Source organism: Mastigoproctus giganteus, chromosome 13 (genome assembly GCF_048544385.1).
Source record: "Mastigoproctus giganteus isolate SK-2022 chromosome 13, ASM4854438v1, whole genome shotgun sequence".
In the NCBI taxonomy this organism is placed as follows: domain Eukaryota; kingdom Metazoa; phylum Arthropoda; class Arachnida; order Uropygi; family Thelyphonidae; genus Mastigoproctus; species Mastigoproctus giganteus.
Genome location: NC_143587.1, coordinates 163,567,484 through 163,581,446, shown reverse-complemented (window position 1 = coordinate 163,581,446; position 13,963 = coordinate 163,567,484). Strand labels below are relative to the sequence as shown.

The window sequence follows — 13,963 nt, the reverse complement described above, 5'->3', positions numbered from 1 at the left end:
TTCTTTTTGCACAATGTGTTCCCTGTTTTCCTGACAATAGAGTCACCGACAACAACTAGTTCCTTTGTGACCATTGCATTCTGTCTTGGGGTTTGCCGTTGTGTTGCATGATGTTCAAGCGTTAGCTCTGGCATTGATATGGGCAGCTGATTGCTTGAGGGGCCACTCAATTTAAATCCTTCGAGGGCATCCACCCTGTCCTTTAAGCTCTCATATAGGCCCATAACAACGCTGAGTTGGCACCTGATTTCCTCACACTCCTTACATCATGCACACACAAAGACATTCCCCTTGACAATATCATGTTGCTGGTTGCTCTACAAACATCATACAAGCAGTGCATTTCAAAAGGCTGTGATTCAGAGGACAACTCCCCATCCCCCTCAATTCTCTCCTGGGCCACAGCACTGCCATTGGTTTGAGTCTAAACTTATATCTCAATATCAGTTATAACACCATATATATGTATTTGAGTATTGAATATTATCTCCGAGTTATGTTATATGACTTTCTCGTCTTCTGTCAAGTTATATGTATTACTTTATAATGTTATGTTTGTAAAAACTAGGTCGTTACATGTGTTTAGTTAAAAAAGTACAATTTAACTGACAATGAAATTTAATAAGATTAGTAAATTTTACTCATTAATTGATACTACTATACTCGCTATCTAGTTTTATGTTAAACCTTATGCTATCTAGTTTGGTGTATACATTGTATCTTATAACAATGGCAGCAGTTACGAACAGTAAATCTATGGACACTAGGTATTAATTACTTTCAAAATCGCACTAACTAAATTCAAAATAAAACACTGAGCTTGACTAGTTCTATAAGCTACTTATAGGAAGTAATTTAATATAAAAATTAAGTCAATAAAACAGCTAAATATAATTAAAAACTTAGCGTTAGCAAGAGCTACAAAACTTGTCCACCACGTGGATTAGATACCCTTACCAATACTAAGTAATAACCTACAAAATCTACATCTAAGTTCAAATTAAACTAAGTATCATTACTAGGAATATAAAGCACTTCTAGAAAATAAACTAATATGGCAATTTAAATAATCAATAAAAAAGCGAAAATTTAAGAAAAACTTCTCTATTAGTTGGAGCAGTAAAAACTTCACGTGTACTCTCATACCCAGTCAATTAGCTATTACTATCTTTATAACTATTATAATTGTAAGTGAAGAAGATAATGCCTCATAGTTTAGCTATAAATTACGCCATCATCATCAGCCATTTTCAATCCACTGTAGGATGAAGGCCTCTCCAGCAACTTTCCAGTTCCTTCCTTCCTTTTTTGTGCAACGGCCACCCACTTACTACCCACGAACTCATGAATTTCATCTATCCAACTCCGTTGTCTTCCTGGTTTTCTTTTAGCTCCTCTTGAGTACCATTCTGTTATTTTCTTAGTCCACCTGTCATAATGTCTTAAAGCTATGTGTCCTGCCTAAGACCATTTCAATTCTTTAGTTTTGACAAGAATGTCCTTTACTTGAGTTTACTGCCTAATCCATGTTTCTCTTCTTATCTAACAGTCTGATTCCCAATATAATTCTTTTCATTCTTCGCTGTGTGGTTTTCAGCTTCTCTTCCATTCTTTTTGGCGAGTGCCCAATTTTCACTTCGATAAGTCATGGTGAGGAGTATACATTGGTTCATTATTTTACGTTTCAGATAAATTGGGATATTGATTATATTTCCTGAATGTTATTCATCTGAAATTTATTCTTCTTTTGACTTCCAGCCATTTATCATTATTACACCTGACTTGTGCCAGATAAGTATATGAATCTACCTTTTCAATTACTGCTCCTTCAATGATTATATCCGTTTCTGTGGCATACTTGTTCATCATTATGTTTTAGTCATATTCATCTTTAGTCCGAAAACTTCCCCAATGCTTGCACATCATGTCCTCGCTCCTTATATAATTCTTTACAGTAGTCTTGTGCTATTTGAATTATGCCTGCTCTGCTATTTATAAGTACACCATCTCTATTCTTCGGTTTCAGTATCATTCGTCTTTCTGTATTACTGCTTATTTATGCTGATTTAAGTCCTTTGTTTTCCCTTAATGCTTGTTCAACTTTTCTTGTGTTAAATCTTCTTATGTCATCTCTGGGTCTCTTTCTAATGGCTTTGCATAACTCAGTGTACCGAATTTTGTCCTTGTCAGTGTTTATCTTGGTCTTCATTTGTCGTCTTCGGTTCATCATGACAAGAGTTTCCTTGCTAAATTTTTTTTCTTTGGATTTCTTTTTACCTATAGGTTTCTCAGGCTTTATATCACTCTCAGAAAGTTGTTGTAAATTATGCAGTATAAACAAATATTGCTTATATGGCATAAATAAATATAAATGTAATTTATAAATAAATTATGCCACCATGCCTCCCAAGTACAAAATACAAGAAACATATGTACTATATGACAGACAAAACTCGCCTAATTCCGAGGAATCCAAATTAAGGCACAAAGTAGCAAGAGCAGCAGTAAATGGGCAGAGCGTTAGACAAAATTAATGAGAAGGCTGAAACACAGGTGACAAGGATATGGCAAGTGAAAGAGTGACAGATGCCTCTATGCAAGCTCCTTCCAAGCCAAGCGTGGCTGATGCAACGTGAGCTGTGGTGCTATCCGTGGCTGTAGCATTGACAGAAAATGGGAGCTATGGGAGATCAAAACCAATCATAACAAAAATGTATGAAAATGAAAAATGCACTGTTCCCCGAATCTTCTAAAATCAAAAATCTAAACGCTTTTTTTAAATTTTATTTCTATTTTAGATATATATATTTTTTGACTTATAAACAAATATATATATTTATATACAAGCTCGTAACACTATCCAAATCATTACAATTTATTAAAATACTGCGTTTCTACATCAGGCCTGAAACAGAATTACAAACTTGAATTCTTTTTTAGGACCACCGTAGGCTGGATGGATATAATATTTCTTTTTGGGACTACGGGCCAGATCTGGCCCGTGGACCATAGGTTTCTGACCTCTGATCTAGGAGATCATGGGCTGGATGATCTCCAACAGAGCTTTTAGAAGTTGTCTAGTGCTCTGCTCAAATCTGCAATCTTTCAAGTGACACATTCCTTATGGTATTATCAATTGCACTGAATAAATCTGATACTCTTCTTGACTAGTGGTTCAGGGACTTGACCTAAAGAGTTAGTAAGTGCAAATTCCTCTTCCAATGCCTGCAGCATGCTTCTAACTGTCGAGACAATATTGGCTCCTTAGTAACAGATTTAAATTCAATTCTGTTATATGAATGTATGTATGTATCTTCCATATTTTTCATAGGCACAGCAAGATTGATGATTCTTCTGGTTCTCTGTAATGGGAATCGTGTCATGTACATGTTTTGTGAATAAAGAATTTTATTTTATCATTTGGAATACTCTTTTTACATTTCAAGTTTCCTCAGGCACTTGTCAGTTCCCCATCCAAGTATCATCATCTTTGCCTTTCATAATCACATGTTGTAAGTTCTCACAATGAAGCTGACAGAACTGATATTTCAAAATATCCATTTCATTATCTTTATTAAGGAAATTAACAAGCTACTGGAATATTCACATTTTTTTTTTTTGTTGTTTAGTGCAAAATTGATTCATTATTTTTATTTAGTTAAACAACTTGTTCACTTAATAACACTAGTGAATGATAAATTGGTTCTTTAAATACGATTATATTTAACTTAATGCTTCTCAAAACTCAGTTGGTATCTATGAATCCTGTTTGCAGCCAGCAGAATCTTGACTATCATCAGGAACACACTTTGGTCATTGGAGGTGCCAAACTGCACAATTTACTAAATTTATTCAGAAAGCATAGCTGCCAACTTCTGACTTTCAAAAAGCTGAAGATAAAAGTAATTGTAAGCAGAAGGAAAACAGGATAGTTTTCGAAAAAAGCAGATTTTTTAAAATTAACCCTGTGCTAGAAATTAAATTTCACTGACAACACACACATTTAATATTAAAATATATACACAGGATTGTTTATCAGTACAGTATGCTTTCAAACAGCTTACCTAGGATTTTGCTGTCTGTGGATTTCTCTGCTTCAAGAAAGATACTTTTGCAGACTTTGCCTTCAGAAATGTCAAGTCAAAGTTTTGTTCCTAACAATCGCCCTGCTCAGACAGACTTGACTGTCAAGAGCATTTCCAAAGCTTCACCAGAAAGAGAAAATCTGAATCAGTTTTTGTTTTTCTTGACTTGTTGAAAATTCTTTTGCACTTAGAACTGTTATAAGGAATTTTTAAAGTGCCAAGCATGACATGGGATAATTTGTTACATTTGAAGTTTCTTTGTCTATTCTTCTTCTACTACTACTACTCTATATATATAAGTAATGACATTAAAAAATAAAATAGATAAATAAACATGAAGTAGTCATTATAGGCCGCAAAATACAATTCCTCCACATGATACCCAATATATTACTGAAATTACGTATTGAAAAATTAATACAAATGCCCGTAGTATGGCAAAACTGTAGAGCAAAAATTTAACATAAATCTAACAATTAATCGAATTGGGAGGGTAGAGAAGGGATAACAAGACAGAGACTGTAGCCGAAAGCCTCCAAATAATTTAGAATATAATTTAAATCCAATTCAAATAAATCCATTTTGAAATTTAAAATATAGAACCAATTGTATAACAATTTAGCAGCCCCCCTAGTAAGGTACTGGTTCCGAGAAACGTGAAATATCAGCAGAGACTAATCAAACTACTAAAATAAAATAAAAATAGACTGACCATTATGCCCCATATCGACAGAGGACCACGAGGCCAATACTAATCATGGAATCACTGCATTTCAATCGCTAGACAAATCGTCGCATAAGCGAACCAATCGAAGGACCTATCCGCCCCTCCTTCCTCCGATCGAGCCACAAATGCAGAGGATTTGCATAGCCGTGGTCCTTATGCAGCAAAATATAAACAATAGAATAGACTAGCACTCCAGAGCAAAGCCACACCACAGACATACTGAAAGCTTAACCAGCTATAACCAGCTTATATAGATACAGAAAATAGAAATATTTATAGATGGCAGTAAGGCGCAGCTTAAGCACGTCAAACCCACTACTACCATCTGATTTACATATATATAAGTAATGACATTAAAAAATAAAATAGATAAATAAGAAAATAAATAAACATGAATATATATATATATATTTATAAACAAAAACAGTTCTTTTTTCTTTGATAATTGCAATTGAGAGGTTCTCACACTGAAACTCACACAACCAATGCTGCAAAACATCTATATCTTTATCTTCAATTATACCAATATGCACAGGAAACTCCGAACAAAAAATTTCAAATCTGAAATTGATGCACGGAAGAAATAGAAGAAATTTGTGTTAACCCAGCATTTATAAAAATGTTACTTTTTAATGGGAATTTGTGTACCATGACCATGCATGCCTATCATTAAGTAAGAACCATTCTTCTTCTAGTTTAGTTTGGTATGGTAATCAACTTCAACATGGAAGTGAAGATGTGAAAACTGTGGTACCATATAGTCATTTTCTACTGCTGGCACCATGCAAACTATTTGGCCTATATCCACAATCGGATTTAGGCCAAAACTCAAAATCACTTTGATTATTTCCATTTGTAGCAATCGAAAATGAATGGCCCAAATTTGCAGTCTGCCATAACATTCTTCATCAAACATACCGATATCTCACATCTATGTACTAAGGTACATGGATGTGAGATATTTTGGATTGACAAACTAGATTTAGATTTCTAAACACTTGCATACATTTAAAAGAAACTAATAAATTGCTTTATTCAATAAAACCAGGAGAGAGAGGAGAACATTGTACTGAAGCATGTCTAATACGATGCTTCCCTTTATTTTTTACGATGTCCATTTTAAATCTAATAGATTCCCTTTATTTTTTACGATGTTGCGTATGGTTTGGCCACCAACATTATAATGGTTCATTAAAGATTTAACGGATGCACCGTTTTCAAACTTTTGAATGTTAACAGATTTTCTGCATGTATGCGGATAACATGCCTACAGTTATCAGCTATACTGGTAGATTTAGGATTACTTTCATCAGAATTTTTGCAATCCAAAAGTTCTTTTTCTTGGGGAGTTAATTAATCTGTGCACTTTCAAAATTTATTTTGAATCACAAACTGGAATTGCACATGAGCCAATAACTAGTGACTGCTTTGAAACGTGTGGCTATCCAGCTATCCTCCACTTTTAACAGATTTGTCAAAAAGGTTGCCATTGTTATACTAGTCTAGTTGCACATCTTTGTAGATAAATTAGCATATATGCAAAAAACACCTATTGTCTTCACCCTCTGTCTGTCTGTTTGTCTATAAGTAATATCTCAGCTCACAGTGGATCGATTTTCATAAAATTTTATATTTGGTTCCTTTAGAAAAGTTTATCAAGCCATCCCAAATTTCATCAAAATTGGACCAACTGAAATCTGGCAACTATTATTTTTTTGTCCATCCATCGACGTAATGTCAACTCCCAGTGGATGGATTGCAATTTTATATTTAGCTCTGTTAGAAAGAGACCTATCAGCTATTCCAATTTTCATTAAAATTGGACCAAATATTACTGAATCAGCCAAATATTATTTCTTTTTGTGCCTATGAATCAGTTTGCATGAATAATTCAACTCTCAGTGGAATGATTTTCTAAATTTTCATTAAAATTGGACTAACAGAAATCTAGCAATTATTATTTCATTTGTTTCATAAATATCACATAGGCTATCCACATACAGGCAGTTCTCACTTTATGAGTTTTTTTTCCCCAAGTATCAAGTATCAACAAAATAGAAAATATGAACATTAATTGCAAAAAATGAATGTTAAACATTCATAAATACCACATTCCATACCACATTCAAATACCACATTCCAAACCACGCGCTAGCTATACAATACAGTGTACCCCGCTTTACGATATTAATCAGTTCCAGAGACACCATGAAATCATTAAAATACCGTAATGTGAACCGAATAACACATTGTTTTTTGGTAATTCGTTTCAAGATCTTGGAAGTTGAAATTTTCGCTGTATAAGTTATCTCTCTAAAATGTCATTTTTAAGGTTACGAGCGTGACCTTAAGGCCATTTAAAAAGGTCGTGAGTGTGGTTTGTAAATTGTATTAGTTACCAATTAAAATCATTAAAATGTGCTACACTTTCATGTTATCATATGTTCCGTTATAAGAATAAATTTTAAATGTCTTTGTGATATTTTTCTAAAGCACATTTCTGGAGATCATGACCATAAAACAATAAAAACTATTTGCACTTTCCGGTTTACTGGGCTTTTCTGTTACTGCTAGCAATTATAAACGGGTAGTAAACTCAATGTTATTGCATTTGCGAAAATACCGATAGCTGGAATTGTGTGGTTTTTTACGTTATTATGGTGAAATGTGTTTCCCCTTTACTGAAATCTTCAATCGTATAAAAAACAAATAAATTTTCAGAACCTTCTCTTCATTCCTTTTTTTTTAAAGCTTCGTAAACTTGTTACTCCACGTGAATCGTGTTAGTTGCAATTTGTGTGTGCCATTAAAAAATGCTTATGCATGCAATAGTGAAATTTATAATTAAAAGAAAAGATTATCTTGGAAACAAATGCCTCTTGAAACATTTTTGAAGGAGATAACTCGTTGTGCAACAAACCAATGAGTACCGAGGTATGAGTATTGAGTATTGGTTTGTTGTGCAACAAACCAATGAGAAGATAACTCGTTGTGCAACAAACCAATGAGTACCAACTGTTGAGACAGGACTGCGACTAAAAGACCGTCTGGGGGAGCACATGCGAGCTATACAGACCGCAGAGTTCAATAAGTCTGCCATTGCTGAGCGTTATTGGGAGAAACATCATCAGGTCTCCCCGGTGAATGCTGTCATCCTTGACCGGGCGCATAGGTTCTGGGACCATAAGTGGCTAGAGAGTTTGTGGATAGGCTCTTCTGAGAACAATAGTATGAATAGGGACAGGGGGTGTTCGATTTCACCCCCTACTAGAAGCTGTGGTCCTGGCAAAAGACGAGCGTTTTATATTTCCACGCTCCCGAGCCACTTCCGGTTCTGGATCGTATGGAGGAAATATTGAGCATGCGGCTGGTCAACCACGTGTGCTGTGAGCCTGTTACTTAAGGATGTGTTGCTTAAACATCATTGTTGTTGAGAAAGGAGGCGGAAGCCTCCGAAAGCTTCAGTCAATGTTTTATCGCTTTTATCTTTATTGTATTTTAAATATTTTATTGTATATTAAAGTTTCATTGTATATTTATTTTTGTAAATCAGTCTTTTGCATATATCATTTTCAGTGTAGTATCGTTTGGTACATTTTAGTTTTCAGTATTAAACCATTATAATTAAACGGTTGGTGTATTTGTTTTAAATTCTGGATAGTACCGAGGCCATATGAGTGATCAATGAACTGAGGCCGTATGAGTGATCAACGAGTATGCATTTAGTTGATGATGATGAAGAATAAACATTCTTTAACATTTGTATGTCGTAAATAATTTCTCTATTATTATAATTTGCTTGATTTTACAGGATATATTTTCATTTCTTTCGATAAATCAATAATTGCTTAAACATAAACTAATTAGCTAACTAATTTCATTGTTGAGAACGTAACCCCTATTTTTAACCTTATGTCTATGGAAAATAAATTCCTGCTTTATGAGCACGTGCTAGGAACGAATTAACTTGTAAAGTCGAGAACTACTTGTACTGTATAGTGTAGCTGAAGGACTGGATATTATGTTTATTGCCATGAGGTGATTGGATGAAAGAATGGGCAATATGATACTCTCCAGAAATTAAAAAGAAAAAAATCAAAAATTTTACATTAGAGTAACAAAATAATTAAAAATCAATTGAACACAATTCAAAATCAATTTAAAGTGATTCAAAATCAATTTAAAGCAATTAAAAATTAATAAAATTAATTAAAAGAATTTAACGAAAAAATTGCAAAACGATTTTCCTTTCTGAAGCTGACAACGCTTTTTGACCGTATGTTGTGATCACAGGAATGAAAATTACCAAATAGGGGTAAGCATGAAACTTAAATAGGGATTATTTGTCTTCACGCATGTGCTTTTTCACGAATCGGAGATCAGATATGGCCGGTGAACATTAACAAAATTCTTGTGTAATTTAATTTGTACGGTTTCTGCAATTAATAGTCATGTATAATTACACTGGACACTAAGTATTTTGGCCTCGTTAAATAAAAAAGCATTTTTCGTTAATGGCGTGAAAGGCTAATTCTGACGCTGCTGAATGAGAAGAATGAACTGAGGCCACATGTTCATTGATTAACACGAATATTCTGAGGAAAATGCGTCGAACCTTGGTAAGACGAGTTGCAATCACCGCAAGAAATGTTGTAGCTCTGTTATAAAGGTATACCAGGTCATTAATTTGTGTTGCAAATGAGGAAAGGACTGAGCAATTGTTCAGTACAGTTCAGTAATTTCCATATTGGCCCGGCTACAATTTTAAATTCGGTATCTTTAAAGAATCTGTTGAGTTGTTTGTGCCACTGTTCAACATATTGGACAGAAATAAAGTATTTTTTGATATTACTTTTGTTGATTAGTTATTTGGTTTTTAGGAGCATTGGCAACTAAGGCCATATTACTCCGGGATATGCGGTGGTCATTCCCTGACCTTTCCGCATCCTCCGTATTTGGTGGTCACGGGCTCGAACCCCGGTCTAATCAAAAAGCGTGTGCCAAGCACTGCTGCTCCTTCCCACCTGGCTACAGAGGCGCCTTATTACTACTGTTGGTTGGTGTAGTATTTTTTATCCTATCCTATCCTTAGCTTGTACCCTAATTCGGTTTATTGTAGCAAGGGGATAACCCCTGTTTAAGGATCTGCTGGTTAATATTTGTATTTCTCCTCCCAAAGCAGATTCCGTCGTTGAATATTTATAGGCATTTAGAAATTGATTAAAGACAACTGATCTTTTTGTAGGTGAACGAGTGATAGCTGTTATAATGTAGAAGCATAGTGGTGCTTGTAGTTTTTCCATAGATGTTAAATCAGATTTTATTCAAGTTCCAAGTAAACGTGAAATTTGGAAAATTTAATGACTTTGTATCCATATCCTCCTTTTCCAATGTAAATTTGAGTCTAGAATGAATATTATTAAATGAATGTAAAATGTCTTGGATAGTACTACTATCAGTAATAACTAGAACATCATCTAAATACCTCCCATAGTATGTGATATGGGGTTGAAAATTTGTTTTTTTTTTTTTAAGAGCATTAGCAACTAAGGCCATATTGCTCCGAGAATATGCGGTGGTCATTCCCTGACCTTTCCGCATCCTCCGTATTTGGTGGTGACGGGCTCGAACCCCGGTCTAATCAAGAAGAGTGTGCTACGCACTGCTGCTCCTTCCCACCTGGCTACGGAGGCGCCGGGGGGGGGTCAAAAATGCGTCAAATGTATATGCTCACGTATTGAGCATTACAGCTCTGGTTCATACTAGTTAAGTTATGTTACATCAAGGTAGGCAAAATGTACTATTAAGAATATTTCATCAAGATGGGTATAAATGGAATATAAACAGAAGAAGAGCTATGACAACTGTTTAGTTGTTCAGTAGAAAGCTGAGTAAAAAAGCACCAGTGCCCTCTATAGCTATTAAAATAGAAGTGAGTAAGTTGAGCTATCAAAAAGAAATAGAAAAAATTCAAAGCTCAACTCACTCAGTTCTATTTTAGTAGCTATAGAGAGCACTAGTGCTTTTTTTACTCAGCTTTATACTGGGCAACTCCACAGTTGTCATAGCTCTTCTTCTGTTTATATTTCATTTATACCTACGTTGATTTAATATATTTATGCCTTTCTTAATAATACATTTTTGCCTACCTTGATGTAACGTAACTTAAAGAATAACAGGTATTTAATTGTTCTCTATTATTCATCATTTTTACCTTATATATTTTTATTTTTCGGCATTCTGAATTTTGAGGCATTTTAAAATATAACACAGGCTAGTGTGGTATTAGTTTCTACTTCAACTAACACTCTCTCAGCCAAGGCCCTCTCTAAGAAGTTGGGTATTTATGTGCCTAGCTTGCCTAGTATCCTTTAAACTTTTTTCTTTTCATCTTTTTACTTTCTGTTCTTCTTTCTTCCATCCGTTGAACTATTAGTATAATTACATTCTTATAGATTCGGACATTCTTACTTTTCTTAATCTTTGCTATTTTCACATCCTTTATCTTTATTACCTTTTTCCTTCCGTTGCCCTGCTTTATTTCCCATTTCTATAACCCTGCCTGTCATACTTAATACATTTATGATCTCCAAATTCACTTTTTCGTCTCTCTTTTTCAAAAGATTTTTACACACTCAGCTCCATTTATTATTTTTTTTATTTCGTCCTTTGGGCGATTCAGAATTTTCACCTCTTATTTTGACTACTTTTTCATTTCCCTCCGCCTTTACATTACATTATATATTCTTAAGTTACGTACATGAAATCAATGCATTTATTATTCTTTTTTAATTCATTTATACTTTAATTTGTTTAATTTAATTTCCTTAACTTAATTACATACACTGCACTGGGGCTACCTTACTTATGTTTTTGGAGGTTCTATCTTTTTCTCCCTCCTTTTTTTATTTTTTTATTTATTTTTTTCTCTATTATTTTTAATCTTTTCTCCCTTAACATAAGTTTGTATAAAAACACAGTGGTTTGGTACATGATCAGGTGTAGTCCCCCTGATGAAATGCCTGATCTATGTATCAACTCTGTTTAGTTTCCATCAACCTTTTTTTCCCCTCCTTATTTACCGTCCTCCCACCATCAGTTTGATGCACAATATTCCTTGTATTAACTAATCATATATTTCTTCTTTCCCTTTCAGCTTATCTACGTTTGATTGGCTCATTGATTCAGCCTTTAATTTTATATAATTTTTTTTTGTAGGTTCTTAATATATATTTTTTTTATATTTGTAATTCTTTTCTTTTTCTTACTTTTCTTCTATTAGGCTTGGCACTTTGTGTTAAATACTTCTCCATCTTTTTGTTTTTTCTATTAATTCTTTCTAATTTCAGGTTCCTCAGAAGAATATATTACTAACTTATTTACCTCATCATGAACTCTTTCACTTCTAGCATGCATTAGTTGAAACTGTTTAAATCTTTTGCAAGCAGACATGTAGTCTCCCTTTCAGAATACAAATTAATAAGATGATGTCAGCAGTCTATTTCCACTAAGTACTCAATCTACTCTAAGTGCCAGACAGTTTTTAAAGGAAGCCAACAAATTTTCAGGCTCAATGTTGTATAATGTTGAGTAATTTTCTACTGCTTGCACACCATGCAAGCTGCTTTAGATTTGATCCCTCCCTCCACTTTAATTAAAAATAGATTACAATAGTAGGATATAGCCTGAAACCCGGAAGCACTCTGATTATTTCCATTTATAACAATCAAAAATGGCCCAATTTTTAGTCATCACTACCTCTTCTTTCTCTATCCATTCAATTTCTCAAACAATGACTGTCCCCCCCCCCCCAGCCATACATTTTTGACATTACACTACTCGGAAATATATTTTTGAACAATGCATCCTTGTAATCAGTAGAACTCAGAAGAAGATTTAAGTTCTGTGACAAAAGATGCAAATAAATATTTATGATGCATGTTACTAATGTCGTCGTCGTCATCATCATCATCACTTAGAAAAGCTACACCTATTTTTGCATTTCTTTCTTCCTACACACTTTCCTTACACTTATTTGCGAATGTTAAATATATCTAATAGACTAGTGTATTAAATGGAATATTTAATAAACTCTAAATTTACAATTTAAATTTTTATTACTACATTGTAACAATCTTCTTGAATCTCACTCTTATTGACTTTATCAGACCTGACTTTTTAATGCTGACTCTGTTTCCACAGCTAGTACAGACCAGCCCCGCCTCCACAGGTCAAGGGAGAAAACCAGTGCTTGGTATACACTCTACTACCTACTGGGTTAGATGGTTGATCACTCTACACAAACAATGCAACTTGACACTAGACAACAGCACCATTATTATACTAATTGACCTTGTTGATGACAACATTACCAAGGTCTGTTGACTGACTCTATATGTAAGAAATTAAAAAAAAAAAAAAAAAAAACTTCTGTTGTAATGATTTGTGTATATCCGCACACATCATTTCAAAACACAATTTAGTAGAAACTCACCGATGCTATTTTTTTCCCTTCAGATTAAATTGTAAAAATGCCAAATCCATGAAATAAATCCAGCAAAATAATTAATGCTGTTGATAGGGTTATGGGTAAGGCAGTGTGCTATTTTACTACTATGAACCTCGCTAAAACAAAAATAAAGAAAAATTTAAAGAAACGAAGCAATACTGACCCCACAGGGGGAAGTGAATGTGTGACTCAGATGCCTGCCCATAACCAAAAACAACAAGCACTACTAAAAGAAATCCACAAAGAAACAAAAAGCCCACAACGCCACTATCTTTTTAAAGGAGCCCAGCATTGCAACTCCAAAAAAAGGGTCATATTTTCAATCACTGAGTGCTATCTTAAATTATCAGTGAATGCCTTTATATGCCATGGACATTAAAGAAATAAACTAATGTAAGATATATTATGGCCACATCTGTCCATGGAATAAATAAGAAAAGATATTATACAAAATGAAAATTTAAACACAGCCTCCTCTAATCAATGAATACAAAAGAACATGCAAATGAGCATTTTGTTTGGTTTGACAATGTCTATGGCCACAGTAAATATAAAGTCACCATAAAATACCAATTCTGTTGTCTTTAAAGTCACTGAAGAAATAGTACAGGAAGTACCACGAAACTTCTAAAAATAATCTAT

The 13,963-nt window shown here is 34.0% G+C and overlaps 1 protein-coding gene across 2 annotated transcripts in view; it reads right to left on the bottom strand.

Annotated features, from left to right (window-relative positions):
- Window positions 1-13,963, bottom strand: part of LOC150076569 (helicase ARIP4) — a 566,013-nt gene that overhangs the window by 218,320 nt on the left and 333,730 nt on the right. The window lies entirely within an intron of this gene.